Consider the following 27,015-nt stretch of genomic DNA (forward strand, 5'->3'; position numbering starts at 1 on the left):
CTACTCATTTCAGCACCAGAGCTCCTCATTCCACTACCTTTCCTCTTAACCTCGCTTCACCTCCAAGTACTATTTAACATCTTCCTAGATGAAGTAAAAAAAAAAAAAAAAGAACATGCAACAGGTGAACTCACAGAACAAAGCTTGGAATGTGGAGACCAGCCTATCTGTATACATTGCTCTATGCTCTACGCAAATGATACAACATTGGTGGATGACACACCAGAAAGACTTCAGCAGGCTGTAGTGGAATGGTGCGAAGAACTGAAGAGAAAGGGAAAGTTAGTGAATGCAGATCAAAGCAAAGTAAAGTGGATTCCAAAACAGAACAAACAGAAGAAAGGGAAAGTTAGTTAATGCAGATCAAAGCAAAGTGGGTTCCAAAACAGAACAAACAGGAAGAAGACCTCAATATACTCTAACGGTAATCCACTTAGAAACGTACACAGTTCTGAATATATTAGTAACATACTAGGTAGTGATGGAAGAATAGAAGCATGAGAGCTAAAATTACAGTGAAATCATGGTACAAACTATAGCGTATGGTGTGGAGAGTTTGGCACTACAAGAGAAACAGCTGAGTAGGGTTATTGCCACAGAAATGAAGTTCATGAGGAGAGCAGTAGAAAAGATCAGAACAGACAGAGTTAGAAATGAAAAGATACGAGAAGAGACCAGCCAGAAGAAAGCAACGAGTGTGGTGACTGAGGCAGCGAGAATTTGGTTCAAAGGCGTGGAAAAACAATCATGGAAACGAAGAGACTGTATGAGACAAGAGTAGAATGGAAGAAACGGACAGAGAGAGGCTACTCTGATACTTGAAAGCATAAGGGAATTGAAGAAGAAGAATAAGTCTTCATTACAAACCAAACAATTTACAAAGTTTATTACAAGCTGTAGCTGAGTGCCCTCTCATTTCTTTCTCTCTCTCTCTCTTTCTTGGTGTTATACATACCAGAGGCAAACATCTGTTTAATTATTTACAAACATTATCTTTACAAGACAAATTTTTCATCATGTTCCTAAAACCTAGCTTTTAAACAAACCAAACACTTCAGCACTCAGGATAGTGAGGTTCCACTTAGTACAACGAAAGGTCTCTGTAGTTTACAAGACCAACACCATAATCCCACTAATATTCAACTCATCGTTAAACAAAAACACAAAACAAGAGCACATAACTTCCTACCAGCTCTATCATTGCAGTATACCTGACTCCCACTAATGCAGGAGTGGATCATCTTTTCATTTTACTTTTCACACCAATCTAATATCACAAACTACACTACCGATTGTGTAATACACTAAATGGTCATCACTACTATCCTTCGTCCTTCACCCTCTACAAAATATAAAAAATCAACAACTATTAGATCTACTAACTACATACATAACGACTTATGATCTACAAGCCAATTTAAAACAAATCAAAGTTACTACTATTGAACAACACCAAACATCACACGTAGATCTCTTTTGATTTCAGCTTTCCGTTCCACAGGTGTACGTGACAGTGCGTGTGCCACACCTTGTCCATCATTAGTACCTTCATGATTCTAAATCAAAGCGCTTGGAGATACAGTGAGCAGTGTTCCAAGTGCCCCTGTATCAACTTGGCAGTCATAAAAAACTGCAGGCTTTTATAGCCACAGTGCACCCTTGTGTCCCTACAGAACAGGAAGAATAGAAACCCCATAAATTCCTATGCAATAGCCAGACTTCGATTGCCATAATGAAGTAATTTCATTCAGACTTGTACAGGATGCGATTTGCAAATGCAAGCACCTGAGTCACCATAACACTCTAGCTCCTAGAATGGATAAACACCAATTCAATATGGGAGCTATCCAACAGAAAACAGAACTCTCTCTCAGTCAGGATGCCCCAATGTAGGAATGCTGATTAATGCTTCCTTCAATGGCATGAATTCTCACTGTGCTTCTTCAACCCACTTCCAAATCTATTCTTTCCTATGATGTAATGCCTCATCATAGATAGGGTCATCTACAAGTATCATTTTTAGAAATGTATTAATCCAAAAAAGTTGCTAATCTGTCAATAAGTTTTTGGTGCTACATAATTACTAATGGCCTAGACCTTCTCTGAGTTGGGACAACACCCTTCTGGTGAAGTCATATGCCTGAGAAAACTGACTTCCTTATGCTCAAACTCTAATTTAACAAGGTTCACAGTTATCCCAAACTCTGAATGCTTTTAGCAAGTCTGAGGTCTCATTATGCTCTTCCCACAATTTTTCAGTGATTAGAACATGTCCACATACATTGTCACCCTCTCCCTCAGATTTAAGAAATCCCTGTGTTTAAACATGGAATGAGGGTGGCTGACAACGCAATCAGTGCCCAAAGGTAACTCTTTCAACTGGTAACAGCGCCCAAAACACAGTTTCACCTGCCAATAGCTCAGATTCAAATCCATGGAGGTCAGTACCTTCCCACCATGGAAACACTGTAACAGTTCTTCTAATGTTTTTGAATGGGCATTGCTGACTCTTGTGACAGCATTAAACTGGCATGAGCCAAGTACCAAGCATACTGATTTGTCTTTCTTTGGTAACATATTAACATATTGTTCTAGAAACTAGGCACAATTTCAATAATGCTCTGTGTAGCCATAACACAAAACTCTTCATTGATTAGCCCATTATATTTTAATGGGATCCATATGGACATAAAAAGATGGCCGGAGTTTTGAAATTTGTAAGAATGGATGTCATGAACTGATATATATATATATATATATATATATATATATATATATATATATATATATATATATATATATAATGACCATTAAGGTAAATACATTGTTTGTTCTCTATTAAAATCTTTCATTTGCTAACTATCCCTATCAGTAGTTAGTGCCTTCCGTAGTTTGAATCTTTTATTTAGCTGGCAGTAGTGGCGCTCTCTGTATTGCAGTAGTTCGAGTAACCAAGATTTTTGTGAGGTAAGCGATTTGTGAAACGTATAGGTTAATGTTAGTCAGGGCCATTCTTTTGTAGGGATTTTTGAAAGTCAGATTGCGTTGCGCTAAAAATATTGTGTGTCAGTTTAAGCACAGTTATGCACAATTTTTCTAAGGGGACGTTTCAAACTACTTTTACTGTTATTGCTTCTCTAACTTTCGTCTGCTGCATCTGAAATTCAGGCCATGCTTCCTCCCCAAGACAGTCCTCATCAACCCTATTGCTCATCACAGACACCTGACTACCGGTGTCAAGAATGTGTTAATTCTTACTGTATGTACAATATAAACTGGAATCTCCATATCAACCTCCTCTATTAACAGTACTTCCCTTATCTCTTCAAAAGTAATGTGCAATAACCAGGTATCTGCTTATTATTTACACTAGTAACCACTGAGGCCTCTCCAGTCAATTCCTTGTACTACTGGTTTCATTCATGACATTCTCAAATCACCAGTCTACACTTCCGCAATTTCTGGTGTTCGTTCACGTCTCTCTCCTTTCTCGTATCTCACAAAGTCACAACTATCATTGTAAGAGCCTCTCTGTGACCAATGGCCTCTCCTGAGACTGCAGTTATCCTTGTATCAATCCTGTTCAACTGACAGCGAGGATGCCAGTCTCTCCATCCCTCTGAACGATGGTCCAAACACAAATTATTTCCAACTAGCTGTGCTGGCACTTGCTCCTCATTTCGACGGCCCTGGTAAGAGACACTGTAATGCCCTTATATCATTCATACATCTCCCAGCTATGACCATTTCGAGGCCATGAGGCTGCTTGGTCAAGCATATCCTCATTACTGCTGCCATATCATACAGTAAATTAAGGTATGCATTTCGCTTTATCATTACCTTCAAATACTGGATCGAATTACTATAATCTGACACACTATAAGCTTCCATCATGCGAATACTCATGTTTACCTGGCCCTGGGTACCCCTAAACAAGAATTCAGATAGAAATGTGTGCCTGTGTGTTTTACAATCTTGCACTATTAAGCACATTCCCGTGACCGCTCTTCTTGTAAGTGTCCATAGACGAAATTTATCTTCATTTGAGGGGACCAAGACATGGACAGTGCTTTGTGACACTGATCAAGCCAAATACGCATTTGTTGCTCAATCATGAGGCCAGGAAACAATGTGCACTTCTGGATCTAGATGAAATGACATTGGATCTCGTCTTCATCCAAATCAATCAACTTGCATGGTTTGATTGGCTTAGTTTGCGCTGACGACCCACAACGTTGACATAACCTTTCCTGTATTTTAACACATTCACTTGTTTCCTGTACTAAAGGCAGAATTTGTGCTGTCCTTCCCACATTTGATTGTGGTCCACGATCCATTGCAGCTCATGCAGTTCCTCCCTATGCTTTCTATTCATCTGAATCTGATTCTATTTGGATGGTAGCATCGCCCGCACTTTTTCACTGTCGCCTACTGCGATGAGACAAGTGCAGTCAGAGTTCTCATCTGTGTGGAGACAAAGTCGCTCAGTGGCAGTGGTCAGCGACACTGCCTTGTGTGAAATTTTTTTCTGTCTCCCCTCCTCATTTCATTAACACATCATCGTGCTGTAGAACTTGCTGAAACATGTTCCTTAGCAACTCAGTCTGTTCTCTGATAATTTCACTTACGACTTCAAATAAATAAATAAATAAACATAACTGCATTCGATCAAGCAGCGCAAACCGCTTCCAAATCGAGTTCATCTTCCAAAATTATTGTATGGTTTTCTATCCCTTGAGCTGCCTTGGCCTGGTTTCCTGCCACCTCAGCTGTCTTTCTGTTTACTCCTTCACTCCACTGAAAAATAACATGTGTGTGTTGCTAGGGCCTTCACTACACTGATTCACTTTTTCTAACTCTTTGTTGCTTTGCTTATCTCATTGCTAGTTTCTTCCATGGCGCCCTGGCTCTTGCCAAAATATGCATCTAATTTGGTGTCTGTGCCTCAATACTTTCCCCCTGGCCCTTTTCTAAATCAGTACTCTACACTTTACTTTCCATTTTCAGGCCCTCTAAGACAGTACACTGCACTTGGAACTGCGTGGTGTCCTGTAAGAGAAGTTTTACATATTAGATACTTCACCAAGTTTAATAAGTAACAATAAACAGCGTGTTATCAGAAAAATCCTTGCACGGCCACCGGATAAAAGAGCCCATTCTCTCAATTAGATTTAACTTCAGTTCTGAACTTGAGCACAAATGCCAAATACGGCATACACCTTTCGCACCATCTAATGGACTTGGTGGAACTATTCTGGTTCCTGTCAAGAGCAGGCAGTGCCTTCCCACTGGTAAATTCCGCTAGGTGCAACGTCATCTGAAGTCAGCAAGGAAATTTATAATGATATACACAAAATGTATTCACAGTTGCGAAGACGGACAACCATCAGCTGTATAAGAGAATGACGACAATGAAGAATTGCACCACAGCGGGACTCGAACACGGATTACTCGCTTTACATGAGCGGTCGCATTAACCGCTTTGGCTATCCATGCAAGACTGACGGGCAGACACAGTATTCCATATCTTCTCGTTTCTACGTCACAACCTGTACTTGTCAACACATTATTTAATTCCTTTACAGGGGAGGACATTTTAATTGAAAGTCGCTGCCTGGTATCAGTGGATAAATACGATATTGCAATGCCTGTCTTGTTGAGATGAACAATGCACGCATGTATGTCTGAAGGAACAGACAGTGCTGCTTCTACAGCCGCTATTAAACGCATGAAATGTGTTTTCAGTTGCGAATACAAACAACCATCAGCTGTATAAGGGAAAGACGACAATGAAAAATTTTCACGGACCGAGACCCGATTTCCTGTTTTATGCGAGCAGTCGCCTTAGCGCTTTGCCTATCCGGGCACGACCTACAGCTAGACCCAAACTTCCGTATATCGTCGTTCGTGCGTCTCAACCTGAACTCGCACACACGTTATGTAGTTCCCATACAGATAAGGACATTTTAAGTCATAGTAACTGCTTAGTATCTGCAGATAAATACGATACTGGAATGCAGACACTGCAGTATCGAGAATATAATGAGATTTGACTCTAGGATTTATCTAAAACGTACGACAGAGCCTGACTAAATGTCTTCAGCTGAAGATATCAGGGTATAAATTTCACTGATGATATAAAACGTCGTTTTCTAGCATGTCGGCAGGGGGTGGAAAGTAGTGGTGGAAAGCGCTTACGCGAGAAGACTCGCGAATCATACTCCATGAAAAAGGACTTTTATTAAGATGACATACAATACTCTCGAATTCAAAAATCATTTAATAAGCAAAAATTACATCAGTATTATGGTTTCTTATGAGACTTGATTTCTTAACAAATTCTATGGACGTTATTGTGTCAGCAAAGCATTGTGCATTCAGAAAGATTGGACATAGTTTCTCTTGTGAATAGATTAAAAACCCAACCAATGCTAGGAAGACACTAAAATATGAACTCAGCAACAATTCCTGCGAACTGAGAGAGGTTGCCGTCAAATCTGGATTGTAATAATTCATTCTGACCAATGAAAAACATGTCACTCTTAGAAAAACTAAGCTGAAATCACACGTGAAATTTGCATATACAACTCCCTTGTTAACTGAATTTATTAACTATTTTACCTATATAGCTGCCTTGATAACTGAATTTATTAACTTCATGAATTAACTTTTTTATCAAACAAAACGGCTAAACATATTCCCAGTCAAAATATTTTATCCTAAGTGTGCTACAGGGCAGCACGTGTTACTCGTCAAACCGTCTAAGACTTACCTCGTACTCTTACCAAACCCTTTCGAAAACATCACTGTCTTGTGCTGTGCTGCAACCTCCCTCAATGGGGTTGGCTGCAAGCCAATTGTCAGGAAAAAGACCGCATGCCGCCAAACGCTTTGCGCAATCGGATGAATTCCAAGAATGCTACAGCGTGTTACTCAGCCTCCCACCAGTTTATCAAACAGAAGTGTTGTTGTTGTCTTCAGTCCTGAGACTGGTTTGATGCAGCTCTCCATGCTACTCTATCCTGTGCAAGCTGCTTCATCTCCCAGTACCTACTGCAACCTACATCCTTCTGAACAAACAGAAGTACAGTGGAAAATTCCACGCTTCAAACATTGGTCTCAATGACGAACTTTTTAAAGAGAGCTGGACACACAAATGACTCCAGTCCGGTCACGCCACAAAGCGGCTTTGATATTCAATGGACGTTCCTAGGCTTCTACAATGAGAACCAAGAAATCTACACTGGCTCTATTTTTGCAAATGTCCTCTCCGTTAATCACACATTCTCACATCACAGTGATAACCATAATTATATTATGGGAAAGGTAATATATGTATATATTATTATTATTGGTGTTTTGCCCTTAAAGAGCGCATTTGGACTAAACTACATGGCCAGTTCCTTTTGCTGCCTTCCTTGCTGCCCAAACTTCCCTCATTCGCTCGCTGTGTTTCTGTTTCCGGTCCTCTGTCCATGCTTCTTGTCGGCTTTGTGTCTTCGGCTTCATCTTGATTGCCTTTTTGGCTGCCCATATTTCTTTTATCTTCTGGCTGTGATCTTGCTTGCGTTCTTCAGTCCATTTTATGCCTGTTCGTTTGTCACATTGTGTATCTCGTGTAGTTTACTTTTCTTAATGATGTTTCTGAATTTTATTCTGTCGTTTATTGTGTCTGCTGTTATGTTGAGTTAGTTCAGATCGTTTTCTACCTCTACCACCCATTTGTTGTTTCTAGTTGTTACCCAGTCAAAGATCTGTTTGGTCAGCCTGTGTGATGGCATTCTGTATAGGTGTCCATAGAATTGTAGTCTGCGTTTTCTAATCTTTTCTGTGATTGTCTCCATATGTTTGTATAGTTCCTCTGTAGGTTTCTTTATCCATATTCCATTGTTGTTAGTTGCGCCAAATATTTTCCTAAGTATTCTCCGTTCTACTTTTTCTAATTGTCTGATACGTGTATGCCCTAGGATTAGTGTGGTCTCTGCTGCATATAGTGCCTCGGGGAGCACCACCGTGTCGTAATAGAGTAATTTGGCTTTTTGTGAGATAGACTTCTTGTTGTAATGATTCCACACTAATTTGTATGCCTTGTCCAGTTTAGTCTTTCTTTCTTCGTTTGAGTCTCTGTTATGTCCACTCATTTGTAGTGTTTCACCGAGGTATTTGAAGTTTGCCGTTTTGTAAATCGTGCCATACTTTGTGTTCAGAGATGAGAGTTTCTTTGTGCTCATAAACTGAGTCTTTTCGTAAGAGATCTGTAGTCCAGTTTTGGAAGCGATTTCGTGCAGTTTTTCAATAACGTCTTTTGTTTCCTTTATACCTTTTGTGACAATCGCCAAATCGTCTGCAAAAGCCAGGCATTTAATATGTAGGTTTCCTAAGGTTATCCCCTGTTGTGATGTTTCCCATTCTTTTATGACCTTATCTAACACCAGTTTGAAAAGGAGAGGTGAGAGACCATCGCCTTGTCGGACACCTGTGCGAATTTCAAAGGGCTCGGATAGTTCCCCACAGAACACGTCGTGTTGGTTAAAGTTTGCTCTATGATATCCCGTGTTTTGTTGTCTACTTCGTATTCTGCTAGAATTTTGAAGAGAGTTTTCCGGTCGATAGAGTCGTACGCCTTTTTGAAGTCGACAAAGGTAATGATCAGGTTCTGTTTGTGTTGTAAAATCATTTTCAGGTTCCAAATTTGTTCCGCACAAGACCGCCCTTTACGGAAGCCTGCTTGGTATTCCCCAGTCAAGTGGTTGGTCTGGTATTCTAGTCTGTTCAGTAACGATTTAGAGAGGATCTTGTATGTGACCGGTAGTAGGGATATTCCTCTGTAGTTGTTCGGGTCAGTCTTGTCACCTTTTTTGTGTAGTGGGTGTATCAGGGCAGTTTTCCAGTCGTCAGGAATTTTCTTGGTCTTCCAGATGTCTTCCAAGATCCTGTGGATGTCTTTGATGAGTTTTGGATCTTGTAACTTCCATATTTCCGCAATGATGCCATCTTCTCCTGGTTCTCTACGATTCTTGAGTGACTTGAATATTTCTTTAACTTCTTCTGGAGTTGGAGGTTCACTATCTGGATTGTACGTGGTCGTTTCTGTCATCATTTCTTCCATTGGGGGGTCTGTGTTGAGCAGTTTTTCAAAGTACTTTGCCAGAATGTCACAATTGTTTTTAGTATTGGTTTCTAGGGTTCCATCCGGTCTTCTGAAGCGTAAGTTGGGTGGTTGATATCCAGTCATATTTTCTCTGAACGTTCTGTAGAAGTTTCTCGTATTGTTCTTCATGGAGTCCGATTCGATCTCCGTCAGTCGCCGTTTATCATACTGTCGTTTTTCACTGCGAATGATTTTGCTTGATTGCTTCTGTGTTTTCAAGAAGTTCATCCAATTCTCTTGGGATTTATGGCTACTAAATTTTTTCCATGCACTGATTCGTTGGTCAATAGCTTGGTCACATGTGTGGTTCCACCAACGGTGTTTCCTTGTGCGTGGTGCTTGTGCTAGTTTCATGGCCTCTCGGGTTCTACGTGAAAGTTGTGTCCAGTCTGTCGTTTTCTCCATTTTAATTTTGTGTAATATTTGTGTCTGGTTTAAAGTAACGTATTCTGGATTTGGTCTAACAATTTTATTCTTCTGGAGCTTTTTCTTGGGCAAAAGACGAAGTAGCCTTTACGGGTGCCTATGTTCAAAATTTCTTTTTGTGAGTCTTTCTGGACTATTACGTGGTCGATTTGTAGTTCTTGCTTTCCGCTGGGGAATTTCCATGTGGTAAGTTTTCGTGTTGGTTTCTTGAATTTTGTTGACATAATGGCGAGGTCGTGGCTTTTGCAAAAGTCTATCAGATGTTTCCCATTTTTGTTGGTGTCCTTGTGTGGAGTATGTTTCCCTGTGGTATGTCTGTATATCTTTTCTTTTCCGAGTTTAGCGTTGAAGTCTCCCAGTATTATTTTGACTCTATGTGCAGGAATTTTTCTGATAGTTTCTTCCATTGTCGTCCAGTAGTCATCAATTTCGTCCAGGTTTTTCCTGTTGCAGTCATTAGTCGGTGCATGTGCGTTGATTATTGTGTAGGATTTGTTGGCTGATTTCACTGTGATGATGCTGATTCTTTCGCTTGGTGACGAAAAGTCGATTACGCTGTCCGTGATGGACCTGTGTACTGCAAATCCTGTGCCAAAGAGTCTTAGGTTTTTCAGTTGTCTCGATGGTTTTCCTTTGTATATTCTGAAATTGTCCGTGTTGAAATGGTCTTCGTCTGTGAATCGCGTTTCTTGCAGTGCACATATTTTGATTTGAAATTTTTCGAGAGCGTCTGTCAGTTGTTTCATCTTTCCTGTCTTCATCAGTGTGTTCACGTTGAGCGTGCCGATGTAGTGTTTGCGTTTGGTCTTGAGGGAGTTTGAGAAGCTCCGATTCTTCTCATGATGTCCGTGAGCCCCGGAATCCGATGCTCACGACGATCCCAGTCTACTGAATGGGGCCAGGGGTAATGAGATTTTTCTCGTTGTACCATCATGATGTTTAGTAGTTGGATGTATGGCATGCTGCCAACTACAACCTGACTTTCCAGATCAGGAGGTTGGTTGAGGCCGCCACTGACATGTGGAGCAGACGCGTTTTGCAGCCGCCCACTGTGGGAACAGACGCCCCGAGTATTTCATTTCCTCGGTACCACCTATATCTAGGAGGCATTCCCCTATCCGCCACCTGGGGAGGCGCTCGGTTGCGGGTCTACTAACCGCCCCGATATTAGCTGTATTCTTCTACTTTGTTATCTACTTAAACTAGAAAACCGAATGTTGCACATAAACTGGCATATATAAAGCACATAATATTTTAACATAATTTTAGATATGTTGGTATTAACTAACCATTATGCTATTTAATGGAAGGAGGGAGACCTACATAGAGCATCTACATTAAAACAAAAAATAACGATATTAACTAAAAAGTCTGCGTACTACCCTTTGGCACAGAGATATCTGTTTATCCGGAATCCAGAAGGCACTCATTACTTGTCTATTACAAGATGCGTACAAGTTCTAAGGCCTCCGATTTTTTTTCTCCGGACTGGAAAGAGATAAAAAACGTGCGCATTGTTTTAAAATGAGGCCTCGTTCATTGTCAATACGTCCCAGAGATGGCAGCACCATACGGCAGATGTAATTTTACCGCTAGCGGCGAGAATGAGAACTGTTTTAAATACTTAAAATGGCGACGTTTTCCTTACTTGAACAGCGTGCAATCATTCGTTTTCTGAATTTGCGTGGTGTGAAACCAATTGAAATTCATCGACAGTTGAAGGAGCCATGTGGTGATGGAGTTATGGATGTGTCGAAAGTGTGTTCGTGGGTGCGACAGTTTAATGAAGGCAGAACATCGTGTGACAACAAACCGAAACAACCTAGGACTCGCACAAGCCGGTCTGACGACATGATCGAAAAAATGGAGAGAATTGTTTTGGGGGATCGCCGAATGATTGTTGAACAGATCGCCTCCAGAATTGGCATTTCTGTGGGTTCTGTACACACAATCCTGCATGACGACCTGAAAATGCGAAAAGTGTCATCCAGGTGGGTGCCACGAATGCTGACGGATGACCACACGGTTGCCCGTGTGGCATGTTGCCAAGCAATGTTGACGAGCAACGACAGCATGAATGGGACTTTCTTTTCGTCGGTTGTGAGAATGGATGAGATGTGGATGCCATTTTTCAATCCAGAAACAAAGCGCCAGCCAGTTCAATGGAAGCACACAGGTTAACTGCCACCAAAAAAATTTCGGGTAACTGCCAGTGCTAAAAAAATGGTGGTGTCCATGTTCAGGGACAGCGAGGGCGTAATCCTTACCCATTGCGTTCCAAAGGGCACTACGGTAACAGGTGCATCCTACGAAAATGTTTTGAAGAACAAATTCCTTCCTGCACTGCAACAAAAACGTTCGGGAAGGGCTGCGCATGTGCAGCTTCACCAAGGCAACGCACCCGCACATCGAGCTAACGTTACGCAACAGTTTCTTCATGATAACAACTTTGAAGTAATTCCTTATGCTCCCTACTCAGTTGACCTGGCTCCTAGTGACTTTTGGCTTTTTTCAACAATGAAAGACACTCTCCGTGGCCGCACATTCACTAGCTGTGCTGCTATTGCCTCAGCGATTTTCCAGTGGTCGAAACAGACTCCTAAAGAATCCTTCGCCGCTGCCATGGAATCATGGCGTCAGCGCTGTGAAAAATGTGTACGTCTGCAGGTCGATTACGTGGAGAAGTAATGCCAGTTTTATCGATTTCGGGTGAGTAGTTAATTAGAAAAGAAATCGGAGGCCCTACAACTTGAATGCACCTCGTACACAATGCATTACTGGTAGACCAGAAATTTTGTAACTTATAACCCTTGACTACACTACTACGACACTATACTACACAGCACTACACTACACTACACAACACAACATTACGCAACAGTACACTGCACTACTGCACCTGGTATTTAGAAACAATGGATATCCCATTTGTCTGGATGGTTAGACCCTGGCACTCTGAGGTGCAGCTCGGATTCACAGTGGCTGTGCTGCTGTTCCACACAAGGTGTAGAGATTGGGACAAGGCAGTGAGGGTCTCAGTAAATCTTTCCTGGTTCTCACAGAGACTCATCTCCTCACTGCTTCCAAAAGGTTGTTGCAGATGGGTGTTCTGTGGCAGCACGTCTTTTTATTATGACGTAAGGCCTCTTCTTAGCTGTCTCTCAGCCATGTAGGCTTGCAGTTCATAAGCTGTTATCTTAGCTGTAAGCGAGTTCAGCTTATGCCATAGTTCCTCATTCATTATTACATTATAGACCGTTGTATTTCCAAATGTGTTCCTGTCCTGGACTGTAACATCTTGTCTAATGGCACATTCCCACACAATGTGTTCCAGGGTACCGACTGCTCCACACTCACAAGTGTCTTTGGTGAGTTGTATTTGTAGTAAGCATCTGGGGTACAGACCGTATCCCGAGACGAGAGGAAGCTAACACAGAATGCTGATACAAGATAAAAGGAAATAAAATCAATCAAATTGGTTAACCATACAAGCCTTCTTCCAGGCATGTTTACATAATAAGCCAATAGCATAAAAGACAGAAAAGTAATCTACTTGACTAGGTGAAACTAAGTTAATCGTTACAAACAATACTCCTATGAAAGGTGGCTGAGTCAGACACCTTTCACTACCCTTACAGATAGTGAACAGCAGTATGCCAACAAAACGCTAAAGTTCTTTTTGGAAAACAGTATTACCAAAGTTGCTAGGGATATGAAAAAGATACAAGCAGAGTTTAAAAATTTGTTAAAAATTATGTCGTAATACTGACCGAAAGAAAAAAAAAAAGTTGCTCTGTCATGAATCCGAAGGCTCCGCGGGTTAGATCCCAATTAAAAATTCTCAAAGAGAATCACCTGATCAGGCCAATTGTCAATTCTATGAATTGCCTTTTATGTTAAATTGCTAGGAAGCTAAATAAACTATTTTAAAAAGTTTTACATCTTTGAAGTTAGTTTTTCAATTCTGAACAATTCAGCCTTGATTAAAGAGATCAAGAATAAACCTATGGCTAACACTTCCCACCCCACACCTTTAGAAGTTAAAGATATTTATATGAATGCCCCTGTCAATGAGGCCATTGAGATCATTAAAGGAAATTTGATAGAGTAAAAAAGATTATCTCAAAAGGATATTATTGAATTTATTGAACTTCATATAACGTTTTCTGAAATATAATTTGTTTTCTTTTAATAATAAATGTTATATGCAAAAAATTGGCTGGCTATTGGTTCCAGTACACCTGGAACCATAGGAGATGCTTTCATCAATCATATAGAAAAAATAATTCTCATTATTCATCAATATCCAAGGGATAAAATCTTATACTATAAGCACTATGTGGATGATACACTACTTTTGATTGATGGAAAGGAAAGGGAAGTTACTGAAAATGCAAATAAATATAATGAGTTTCATGATATTAATGAATTAACGGTAGAATAGGAAACAAACAGTGAATTGGAATTTCTCGATCTCTGTGTCATGAAGCAGTAGGATAGGAATGTCTTTGAAGTGAACAGGAAGCCGACAACACGGATATTTTGATATTAATTCTCGCTATATACCGTTTGTTGTTTCTAAAGAGAGCATTTAAAGGCCTGTGAATAAATAAGAGAGAACTACTGAGCTGTATATCATAAAACAGCTAGCCAGAGCTAGTGGACATCATGAAAACACTGCGGATATACAGGGTGTTCCAAAAAGAATATTTTTATTTCGAACAAATATAGTTATTAAACTGTAAGAAATACATTTATGAATCTTGGGACACATAGTTACAAATCTCTCAAATTTAGGTTACAGAACACTTGGATACTCGAAGTCCATTGTCACTAATGTTATGGCAGTATGGGTCCTGTTCTTCAGCTTTTCTATATTCTGTGGTAATGTTGATATATAAACGTTGTCCTTAATAAAACCCCAAAGGAAGAAGCCACAGGCCGTCTAATTCGGTGCATCTGATGAGAAGTGTTTAGTTGAAACTTCCTGGCAGATTAAAACTGTGTGCCGGACCGAGACTCGAACTCGAGTCTCGTCCCGGCACACAGTTTTAATCTGCCAGGAAGTTTCATATCAGTGCACGCTCCGCTGCAGAGTGAAAATCTCATTCTGGAAGTGCTAAGTTGTTTGTTAATCAATCCAACAGCTCGGTAGAGTTTCATTCAGATATTCGCGTAATCAGTGACTCCAGAGACGGGTGCGCCATCTTGTTGAATAATGAATTTGTCTTAGTTTGTTGCCTCATCTGAAACGTCTTTGCACAGTAACCACGATATCACACTTCCGAGCTCGAGAACACAAAATGATTTTTGCTGCGGAGAAGCCGCTTTGCAACATTTTACGGTAACCAAGCAAACAGAACACAACGGTCAGCTAGTGATATTGAATATAAACTACATAAGGGATTTGTTCCTCCATTAACCGAGCCGTGGAGCAGCGATCTATAGTTTTGACAACATAGTACTTTGTAATACGAAAATTCTTTTTGAAACAGCCAGTATTAATACTCAAGAACAGGTACAAAATTGTAAATGAGAATGTCATGCAGAATGCTAAGAGAGTCACGATTCTTTATTTCGATAATGTATCTCAGAAAGTGGTTAACATTTTTAATCCTTTTAAGATTAAAGACTCTTTTAAAACTAATGAGATGCTACGATTTAAATTAAAGAAGAATTTAAAACATGAGATTGACAAATACGATAGTGTTGATATCTACAAAATTCAGTGCAACAGTTGTAATGCGAACTACAGCAGTTCGGCCTCTAGGCCCTTCAGGTTGAGGTACGTGGGACAAAGGTAAACTTTTCAGAATAATGATTTCTAAAAGTCAACCATAGCCATATATTTTTATGAAACTGTGACCTGCTAAGTTTTCATCTGTATCTTGGAACACTTTTCAATTTGTTGTCTGTTTATGTATTTTACGAGCTTATAGCTCAAGCGTCATATGCTAGTAGTGCATCATCTTTAGTAAGAGTTACTGTACAACAGATCTTTTATTGCCTGACTCGATTGCTTTAATTTTTTAAATGTCCAGTATTAGTTCAGCATGAACTGTAGTCATAACTGCAGAAACAGAAAAATAACTTATCAAAAAATACTGTACGAAATACAGTGTTGTCATTATACAATACCACTTCGGTCTATATTCGCTCAATTTATACGTATTCTCCCGTCATTTTTCGCAATTCTATCGATTTTATGTCAGTTCTATCCAAGCGATCATGATGTAACCTATCGTTCTGTGTTCTAAAATTGCTTGTAAATGTAGTGCAGCTGCCAGTAACTAGCCCCAATGCACTGATCAGGAGGCGTAGTATAGCACTGCACTCGATTGTATCCAGTCGCCTCCATCGCACAGAAAACAGACCAAACGCTCTCCAAATGTGGAATATTTTTCTCGCAAAACTAAATGAAAATGGACTTCGCCTATTTTCGTGGAAAGTAGACATTTATTATCATACCGAAAGTTTTTTTTTCAAAAGTTGGTTATTATAGGAGTCGAGTTGATTTTAAATAATAGCGTATAGCGTGCAGAACGGCGGGCGAGTTCCCTACGAGAGCGCGGTTCTGCCTCCGTCCCTGCTAGAGTGTCCTATGTGACGTTAAAAACTGTTTTCCATCTCAGAACGAGAGGCGCTGGGGACCTGTCTAGTCTGTGACAGCGACGCCTCCTAGCCATTAGGGACGGCTGCGCCACTATCCTTTAGACGATGTAAAGGAACTGAAAATATTGTGATTTAATCGCAGAGGTGCTGAAAAATTGTTCCAGTGACACACCAGAGAAATATCTGGTAAACTTTTTATCTTTGAGAGACATAGGAACAATTTCGCCCTTCGTTTTTTATTTCTTGTATGAACGACTACTTTTTGTTCTGATGGGCTGGTGGGATGTCGTACTATCTAATTACTAGTGTGTGTGTGTGTGTGGTAAATGAATGAGTTAAAAGACGCAAGATGTGTTTTATATTATTTTCATCGCACAACAAGCCTTATTCCCATGCCTATGGAGTATTTATGTTAAGCAGAGAAGGCGAGTTTTAGATGGAACCGAAGATCTTCAAAACGGCGCTGCTCAACAATAGAGGTACGTGATTTTGCTCTCTACTTTCCTTTCGTGGCCGCTAAAATTACTTCCGATTCGTTTTGCCGAGACATTCAGAACCTGCAATCTTCTTTTTCTTATAAAAATACTAGTCCGATGCAAAACAAATACTCTTAGATTTAAATAATTGCCATTCTTTTACCCAGGCCACGGGGAATGATAGAACGTACGTGCCTCTACTCTGAATGTACGTTCGCAATCTCCGAGTGTGTTACGACGAAATTATTTCACAATGAAAATTTCTCATCAGACCGCAACCACTCGCACGCGAATGTACGTACCCTCTGAATGTATCTAGTCAGTCACGCGCGTTGTTCAAAAGCTTTACTTTTAATATTCAGTGGATTACATTTCCGAAATTAATTTTTGTTTATGCTGCAAATCGTACTTCACGCGAAGTATTTATTACGTAAGTTTCAGGCTCAATTTAATAAAAAAAAAAAGATTCCGAATAATAGAAATAAAGAATAACAATCAAACAAATCAAACCTAAATAAACAGAAAGAGGGGACGTTACAACGAGCAAGATGCATTTGGGGAAAGCCACCCTTTTACCTCCTAGTTAACTATACCTGCTTTCGTGTTGGCGAAGCGAAATCATATTGATGCGTGAGGCGACCAGCACGGGCTGCGAGGCTGTCAGCTGAGTAGCTCCATCTTGATTTTCGGTAGTTTGTGACTGTACATGGAAAAGAACGCACGTCCAACTGCAATCTTTTAGGATGGCGATTTCCACCCCCCCCCCCCCCTGCCCTCCAGTACATGTGATGCATTATGACCTGCTCAATACGAGTGCTGGTTTTTTTTTTTGCGACAATTTCGAAGCGTAATTATAAGTGTGAGGCATTATTTCCATCAGCTGTGATAGCATGTATTGGCTTTGGTTAGCTGGCCAGTAGGGTGATTTTTAGTAGACGTGTGTAGTGAACTCTGACATCAAACAGGGATAGGTGCTATATGCTTGCAGGTAATACGCTTTTCTTAAACTCATTTCTGTCCAGCACCAGCATCTAGTCAGTTGAACGCGTTTCCCACCAAAAAACAATAAAGATTGCACCTTACATCCCAGCCTTTTTCTCCCTAGCTTGTAGGCGCAGGGTAGAGCTTGAGTGTTTCTGTCGCTGGTTTCGAGTGGTACTGCGAGATTTTTTTCACAGTGGGATTGCACCAGTTGTATGGTATCGTTAGTTTTTGCGGAGTATTGCCGTCCTTGTGAAGCGCTGTGGATATAGTGGTGTAATTACGTCCGATCTTTGTGATTAATTACCTAATTAGGACCGATATTTGCGTAAGTTTGGAGCGGAATTGCAATTTTTTCTTCAAGCAAGATAAAATTAGTTGTATGGTATAGTTAGTTTTTGCGATTTTAAGCCGTTCTTGTGCAGTGATGTGCATATAGTTGTGTAATTAGGACAGATCTTCGTGACTAATTATGTAATTAGGATCGATATTTGGATCTGTTTCGAGTGGTATTACGAATTTTTTTCCAGCAGGATAACACTGGATGTATGGTATTGTCAGGTTTTGCGATAAATTGAGATTTTAGGCCGTCCTTGTGCAGCGCTGTGCATACAGTTGTGTAATTAGGGCCGATCTTTGTGATTAATTACATAATTAGGATGGAAATTTGACTCAGTTTCCCGAGCAAAATAAATAAAGTACACTAACCTAACCTTCCTCTCCCGCATCTGAACTGTTTCCATGCTGTGCTCCTATGGACTGAACTGCACCATCACGTGACTTATCGTGGCGCCATCTAGTGGTAAATTCGCCAACTACCTCAGTTCTTTAATGCAGTGGATTGGAAGCAGTTGTCTCTTGTGTGGGGGGAGCTTATATGTAGGTGTTTCCATGTGTTAGGGAGGGATTCACTTAGGCTTTCCATCCAGTAGAATCAGGGTTTGAGTCGCTGGTAAGCTGCGTTTTTTTACGTGCACTGAATTATTTTCGGGTGTTTTAAGCGCTGTGAGCGTGTTTGCATGCAGTATTTCGGTGATCTACGGAATAGTTTGCACGTCTGTATACTGTGTACTGGATTACTTCGGTAATTTACGAGTTGTTTGCGTCTCTGCACATGAGCTTAATGCATTATTTACGAGTAGTTTCCAGGTCTGTGAAATGTATATTGTGACTCCAAGCACATCAGAGTGAGTGTTTTGCATCAGTCTAATAAATAAACTAAGTGAAATATGTCTCTAAATAAACTGCTCAAGAAATAAATTCAGTACACTCATTCCTCTCTCCAGCAGCCCAGAACAGGTTGGTTCTATTTCCCGCCAGTTTTCCCCTCCAGACCGCCAGGGGAAAGAGGAGGCTGGGATAGACGTGCAGATGAGAAAAACATGTGATGTCATCATGATGCTGTGCTCCTGTGGACTGAACTGCACGATCACGTGACCTGTCGTGGCGCCCTCTAGTGGTGAATTCGCCAACTACCTCAGTTCTTTAATGTGGTGGATCGGAAGCAGTTTTCTCTTGTGTGGTGGGAGCTTATACGTAGGTTTTAGAAATGACAGACAATTCCAGCAGAGACAGATGTTTCCATGCTTTGTGTAATGCAAAGCTTTTATTCGCAAGACCTTATTCTTCCTCTACATATGTTGAAGCATTGATGCTCACTTCCATTACTCAGCTGAATGAGTGCATGTAATACACATATGAAAACACCCCCTGTCCGTCATCACGCTCAGCCTTCGTGGCGATAATAAAACACTAATGCTGTAGGTAGATAATAACTCTAAACAAATTTAAACAAATTTAAGCAAATTAAAATCGAATTGAATGACATCATGAGCAGCCTCTAGTGGTGGAAACAACATAATAATTCCCCTCAGCTCCAGGAGTAAGCTCTTAGAGCAAAATTCCCTCCAAAATTCGAAATTCCCGCAAGGGGGGCGTGGCACTTTCCCGCCAAAAGCCGCCACCTTGGATGACGGTACTCGAGTCATCAGCTGAGTCACAGCAGCCATCTTGAATGACGTCAATCGCGTCATCAGCTGACGTCTTGGATTCGGCGTGGCATCGCCCTAGCGCACCTACTGATGCAGATCACGTTATGATGTAATAAACTCGTTGCACATGCTGGTGAATTCGAAAATACTCTTTGTGTAAAATACGCATCCTTAGGTGTTTGTGTACCTTCGTGGACACTTGCAAGATACAGAATCAAACGGAGTGAAAGCAAATATTTCAGTTTTCATGTAGCACCAGTATACTTCAATAACCAATTGTGTTCATTATTTATGTATATATAATGTACTGCAAGTCTCCAATAATTTAAAGGGACATTCGGCCTCGACACTATTTTAGCTGATTGCATTTCATTTTTATTGTGATGTGTAAATTCAAAAGATCTTCTAGTACTCTGAAGCTTTTATATTATTAGCGATGGAGGTCTTATGCTCCATTAAATGCAAATGGAGATTTGAAAGTTCGTGTATCACATGCGGAGGGGGACTGTGACATTTTCGATATTCCCATAATAAACAAAACGATCTACTAGAATTCAAATCAAGAATACCAGAGCCACTCTGCAAGCATGGCAAGCATGAAGAAGACGTATAAAATAATGTGGCTTCAGCCACTATAGAAGCAGAACAATTATGCAAGAGGCATCAGCGTTAAATAAAACGGGTTCCAAAAAAGTTTACCCGAACTGATGTGGCATGTCATTGGCGTCAGGTTACAGACACAAGGCAACGATAAAAAAACACCAAATTATAAGGTATAGCTGTGCCCAACTGTGGTAAGTGTAAGTTCACCTGTGTCGAAAGAAGAGAGTAAACTGTTTCCTAGAATTTAAGAAATAAGGCTATATTGTTTTATACATAATTATTTAAAATGTAGCCCACCATGTATTTTTCATTTTCAATCATGTAAATCTTATCAATGGATAGTCCAAATGTCAAATAAATTCATTTTAGTAGATGAAGTGATGCTAGTGTTCAGTTTCTCACATGCCTGTTGTTGCAAATATGCTGCTGGCCGGTTTGGCCGAGCGGTTGTAGGCGCTTCAGTCTGGAACTGCCTCGGACATGGAAGTGTGTGATGTCCTTAGGTTAGTTAGGTTTAAGTAGTTCTAAGTTCTCGGGGACTGATGACCTCAGATGTTAAGTCCTTTAGTGCTCAGAGCCATTTGAACCATTTTTGTTGCAAATATGCGAGATACACAGTTATACCTGATGCACTATAGTTTAGTTTTGTCCTTAGGAACTCTATACAACTTAATGACTAGTTAAGCAATACGAGTTCTGAGTTTTCTTCCAAGCAGAAATACATTCCAGTATTAATGGGTCAATGCAAGCGCGAGATAAGACATTGCAAATGTGAAATGCTGTACATTAATGAACGGTGTAACCGCCAGAGTGTTGAATGCAAGGATTCAAACGTGTATTCTGTTGTATAGGTGCTGTATGTTTGTTTGTGGGTTGGAGGTCCATGCATGTTGCACGTGGTCGGTCTATGTAGGCCCAGCGTCTGTGGGTGACGCTGGAGTTGGCGGCCAATGATGTCGAGCAGGCCAGGACACCATGTCCATACTCTGTAGAGTATTTTGGGTTACAACAGCGGAATGTGGGCGGGCGTTATGTTGTTGGAAAACACTCTCTGGAATTCTGTTCATGAATGGCAGCACGACAGGTCGAATCACCAAACTGAGGTGTATTTTACGGTCAGGGTGCATGGAATAACCAACAGAGTGGTCTAGCTGTCATACGAAATCGTACTGCAGACCACAGCTTCCAGTGTAGGTCCAGTGTGTCTAGCACGTAGACAGGTTGGTTGCAGGCCCTCAGCTGGCTTCCTTCTAACCAAGACTACTGGGACACACTGGCTACGCCATTTTTTAGCTACAACTCCGTGACACCGTGCGGTACATAGCCTACCTGTAGGAATGTCATCATCGATTGCAACGTTCACCGCAATACCGCGAAAATTTTGCCAACACTTTATCGGTTCCGTTATTGTACAGATATCAGAGGACGCTTCAATTACAGTGAATACTTCCGCTAGAAGTATCCCTTTTGTTTCCCTTTTCTCATTTGAGTTTTCCGTTTTCTCTTAGTTTCAAATGGTCCAATTGGCTTTGAGCACTATGGGACTTAACTTCTGAGGTCATCAGTCCCCTAGAACGTAGAACTACTTAAACCTAACTCTGGCGGCAGAGGCTTTCCACGATCAAGGCAATTACCGTACACCGTTGACGCGGTGGCATAACAAAAAACCTGGGGCTGTGTTACCTTGGATATGGAGTACCTCTTGCGTCGTGTACACAGATTATGGCTGCGGTCTTGTTGTGTTGATAATCCGGGTGTTCCTGAAACCACGCTACCGTTTCAAAAAATCACAACTTCGAAACTATTAGAGATGCCGTATCGTGGAACGTTGTAAAACGCTAAGCAGCTCTCAAATATTTGTTTCTTTGTTCTTCGTTGTAGATTTGATCTGAAGTGTATCATAACAACGACAGATCACGAAAAGGCGCAGTGCGTCACTTGATATGCAGAGTTTAAATCAGTGACAACGGCACTGCGGAATTAACGACGCCAGTATGGGAGCGCACCACCGGCGAGAACAAGCATAATTACGTGGTTTGAAAACTTTTAAGAGATAGACAGTGTCAAAGACTTTCCTCGAAGTTCTCGTCCCCCTGTGCCTCAAACACGAGTTAACAGAGTGCAAGCTGCATTTCAGTCGCGAGAAGCAATTTGTTGTGAAACACGTGAATTGCCTGAAACAAGATCAGCTGTCCATAAAGCGTTACATAAGCGGTTACGCTTTTTTGTTTACGGTACAAAGTGCAAATGGTCCAAGCATTGCAGTCAAACGATCGTCCTCTCTGGTAAGCATTCACGTTTTCCTCAAAAGATAATGTCAATGACTACCTAAAAAAGTTCTTGTTTTCAGATGAATCAAGGTTCCTCATTTGTGGAGGTGTGAATCTGTAGTGTTTGGGGGTTCGTAAACCCATATAACACACGTGAACAGATTCGTGATAGCCGAAAGCTTAATGTTTGGTGCGGCCAAATGAACGATGGAGTGATAGGCCCGTTTTTCTTCGCAGAGCAATCGATAATGGTAAATGTTTACCTGGACATGCTAGAACGATTCCTCCTGCCGAGATCGAATAGCTGCAGCCGCTCATCATCTTCTGGCATGATGGTGCACCCCCACATTGGAGTTTGGATGTACTAAATGGCAGATTTCTTGAGACGTGGGTAGATCTAGATGGTACAGTCGCATAGTCCCACGCTTTTCCGATATCACAAAATGGTTCAAATGGCTCTGAGCACCATGGGACTCATCTGCTGTGGTCATCACTCCCCTAAAACTTAGAACTACTTAAACCTAACTAACCTAAGGACATCACACACATCCATGCCCGAGGCAGGATTCAAACGTGCGACCGTAGCAGTCTCACGGTTCCGGACTGCGCGCCTAGAACCGCGAGACCACCGCGGCCGGCTCCGATATCACATCATGACACTTCACTGTGTGGGGTTACGTCAAGGATCGCATGAACGCCAGTGAATTTCATTGCTGCCCGTCGTGCACGAATCAACAAAGCACTCACAATAGTTCGTGCCGAAACACTGATCCGTACATGGGCAAAACTCGAATATCATGTTGATGTTCTAAACGCGACGAGTAGGGAGCACATTGAAATAGTAGTATAACAGAAAAAAACTTTGAGAGCTTCTTAACGTTTTACAACAAATGACGATGCTGTACCTCTAGTACTTTCCAAGTTATGATTTTTTTAAATTACACCCGGACTATGGACACATTGTAGTGCCATTGTCAAAGCAGAATTGACGAAGAAAGACAGTAAGAATAATATGAGTACGGAGTATGTTACAGAGTCTGATGTTCAAGACAAGAGATACCGCGAAATCCACAGACAGCAATGTATCCCTCTACAGGCAAGCAAAAGAACAGCGCGAAGAACATAATAAATAATTTAAAAACGGCATCACGTAACCATCAAAACCTGCTGCCACTTGTATTTATTTATCAACTTGCAGTTTCGGTCTTTAAGTTAGGATACTATTACATCAGGTTAAAGTAAGATTTCTTGACGTCAAATACTAAATTATTATTGGCCTGTGTTGGTTCATATCGATTTCTCTAACAGGCAACTTTTTCTGGTTGGTTTCTCCTCTGATCTTCCGGTGGCGCTGCTGCCGTGACGCGGCCACTGAGCTGAATATTCAAGTGTGAGTCTCGGTTGGAAAGCGCTCTGCGCAAGTTGGGGCTCCGAGCTGAAGCGGTCGGGGCGACGGTTGGCCAACTGTGCGGGAAGTGACCAAATGCTCCGCTCCGCGTGGGGCTGATGGCTATTGGCTTTCTATCGAAAGTGTGTTGCAGCCGCCACCCATTGGGGTGTCGTACGTCGAAGTGACCTTTGACCATTACCTGCAGCATTTTCCTTCGCCTGTGATTTCATCGGGAACGACGTTTGGTTGATCGATCAGTCGTCTCAACCGACGACATGTGTTCGATATTTTGGCCACTTCTGGATTCTGTGTGCCCTGATTATTTGCAATTATTCCCTGCTGCTGCACAGTGACTGGTTTTAGTATTATTTGAGTTGCTTGTAGTTTTTTGGTGGGTCTGTGAAGGGGTGCAACTAAAAGGAGATAGACAGGGCAATTGTTATGCCATGTTGTTAAACTCCTTTTTTTATCATGTTTTAGAATTACATTGGCCGTCAAATGGGGTGTCCGTTATTTCTAGCCGCAGAGGGAGACGGCTGCCCCGTAACGAACACGGTGGGCTGTTGATGAATGCTTTATATGTATTTGTAAGGTGCAGTATTTGTATCTTGCGAAATTTTTGAAAGAGCAGTTAGCCTTAACGCTGTCCGAGTACTTGACTTATGGAGGCAGCTTGTTGTTAATTACCTTGTATTTATATTGTGTTTAAATATTACCCTTTTGTTTAAGTTTTATATATATACAGGGTGACATAATTAAACTTTCAAACCGCTGTAGAAATAACACCACTGGTCAGAATGACGTCAAATTGCAACGGAATATTATCGGAGAAGGGGGAAACGTATGGCAGAAGAAAATGAGCGGTTAAAAAATGAAGTAATAGATGGCGCTGTAAGCATCATAATTTAATAGTTGCCGGGTTCGATTCCCGGCGGGGTCAGGGATTTTCTCTGCCTCGTGATGGCTGGGTATTGTGTGATGTCCTTAGGTTAGTTAGGTTTAAGTAGTTCTAGGGGACTGATGACCTAAGATGTTAAGTCCCATAGTGCTCAAAGCCATTTGAACCATTTGAACCATAATTTAATAGTGGTCGATTACAAATGATAAATGGCTCTGAGCACTATGGGAGTTAACATCTGACGTCATCAGTCCCCTAGAATTTAGAACTACTTAAACCTAACTAACCTAAGGACATCACACACATCCATGCCCGAGGCAGGATTCGAACCTGCATCCGTAGCGGTCGCGCAGTTTCAGACTGTAGCGCCTAGAACCGCTCGGACACTCCCGCCGGCTACAAATGACAAATGAATCCTACAACAATGCCTAAGGTGTGCGTTTGACGTTAAGCAAACTGTACTACTCAGTGTGCATGGGAGTACATGGATGATATTGTTAGTTATGTAAGCCCATCCACCACGGCAAGGTCATATCACATCGGATGGGAAAATTCGGTTTTTAATTGTCCTGAGGACAAAAACCGCATAAAAAGCATCAATCACACCGGTTTTTAATTTTCCTGAGGCCAAAAACCGCATAAAAAGCTTCAATCAGTATCAAATCGAATTATTAATTTCCGTCTGGCTGGCGCAAAACATGTTCAATATGCTGTCCACCGCAACAAGTTGAAATCGAGAAACAGCCTGTTCCATAACTGATCGAAGTGTCTCCGGGGTCACGTTCAGAATCTGTTGCGCAGTGCTTGCCTTAAATGGAGCTTAGTTTGCAATCGGAAAACTGAGCACATCTTTCAGATAGCGTCACAGCCAGAACTCGGGGAAATTAAGATCAGGTGAGCGGGACGGCCAGGCAATAGGGGAAAGGCGGCTGATAATTGTAGCATTTCTGAAATGGCGTGCCGGCCGATGTGGCCGTGAGGTTCTAGGCGCTTCAGTCTGGAACCGCGTGACCGCTACGGTCGCAGGTTCGAATCCTGCCTCGAGCTGGAATGACGTGGTTGTGCAAAAGACACTCACAGCGCTTACCAGTGACGGTACAAGTAACAGAACTGGCAGCAACTGTCTCTTCGAAAAAATATGGCCCTATGATAAACATGCCGTAAACCCGCACCACACAGTGACCTTTTCAGTACTGGCTGATTTGCGTGTGGATTTTCCTTTGCCCGTATTCGACAATTCTGTGTATTCACATATCCCGTCAGATGGAAGTGGGCTTCATTTGTCCACAAGATCTTCCACGGCCAAACATTTTCCACTTCCATGCGAGCAAGAAATTCTAAAGCAAAGATTTCTCTTGCTGGCAGGTCAACAGGAAACAATTTGTGCACATGCTTAATTTTGAATGGATAGCAAAGAAGAATGTTTCGTAGGATTTTACGTGTTAACGGTTATGTCGAATTTTTGGGCAAGTCTCCGTGCACTATATGTTTGCACACCACCACTCGTCTCCTCCTGCATTGCTGTGGCCACTGCTTCCACTGGCGTCGAATCAATTGGTTTCCTCCCTCTACCAGCAGTGTAAGTAGGCTGTTTAGGTTTTTTTTTATAGGTAACGCCACGTAGCGCTCTGTATGAAAATCACTGGCCGTGCTGTGTCTGTGGCTGGTTTGCATTGTTGTTTGCCATTGTAGTGTTAGGCAGCTGGATGTTAAGAGCGCGTAGCGTTGCGCAGTTGGAGGTGAGCCGCCAGCAGTGGTGGATGTGGGGAGTGAGATGCGGAATTTTGAGAACGGATGATTTGGACAGAGACAGTAAATTTGTAAGACTGGGTGTCATGAACTGATATATATATATATATATATATATATATATATATATATATATATATATATATATATAATGACTTTTGAACACTATTAAGGTAAATGCATTGTTTGTTCTCTATGAAAATCTTTCATTTGCTATCTATGCCTATCAGTAGTTAGTGCCTTTAGTAGTTAGAATCTTTTATTTAGCTGGCAGTAGTGGCGCTCGCTGTATTGCAGTAGTTCGAGTAACGAAGATTTTTGTGAGGTATGTGGTTCATAAAAGGTATAGGTTAATGTTAGTCAGGACCAGTCTTTTGTAGGGATTATTGAAAGTCAGATTGCGTTGCGCTAAAAATATTGTGTGTCAGTTTAGTGATGATCAGAATAAGTAAAGAGAGAAATGTCTGA

The sequence above is a fragment of the Schistocerca gregaria genome, chromosome 2, assembly GCF_023897955.1.
Source record: "Schistocerca gregaria isolate iqSchGreg1 chromosome 2, iqSchGreg1.2, whole genome shotgun sequence".
Classification (NCBI taxonomy): domain Eukaryota; kingdom Metazoa; phylum Arthropoda; class Insecta; order Orthoptera; family Acrididae; genus Schistocerca; species Schistocerca gregaria.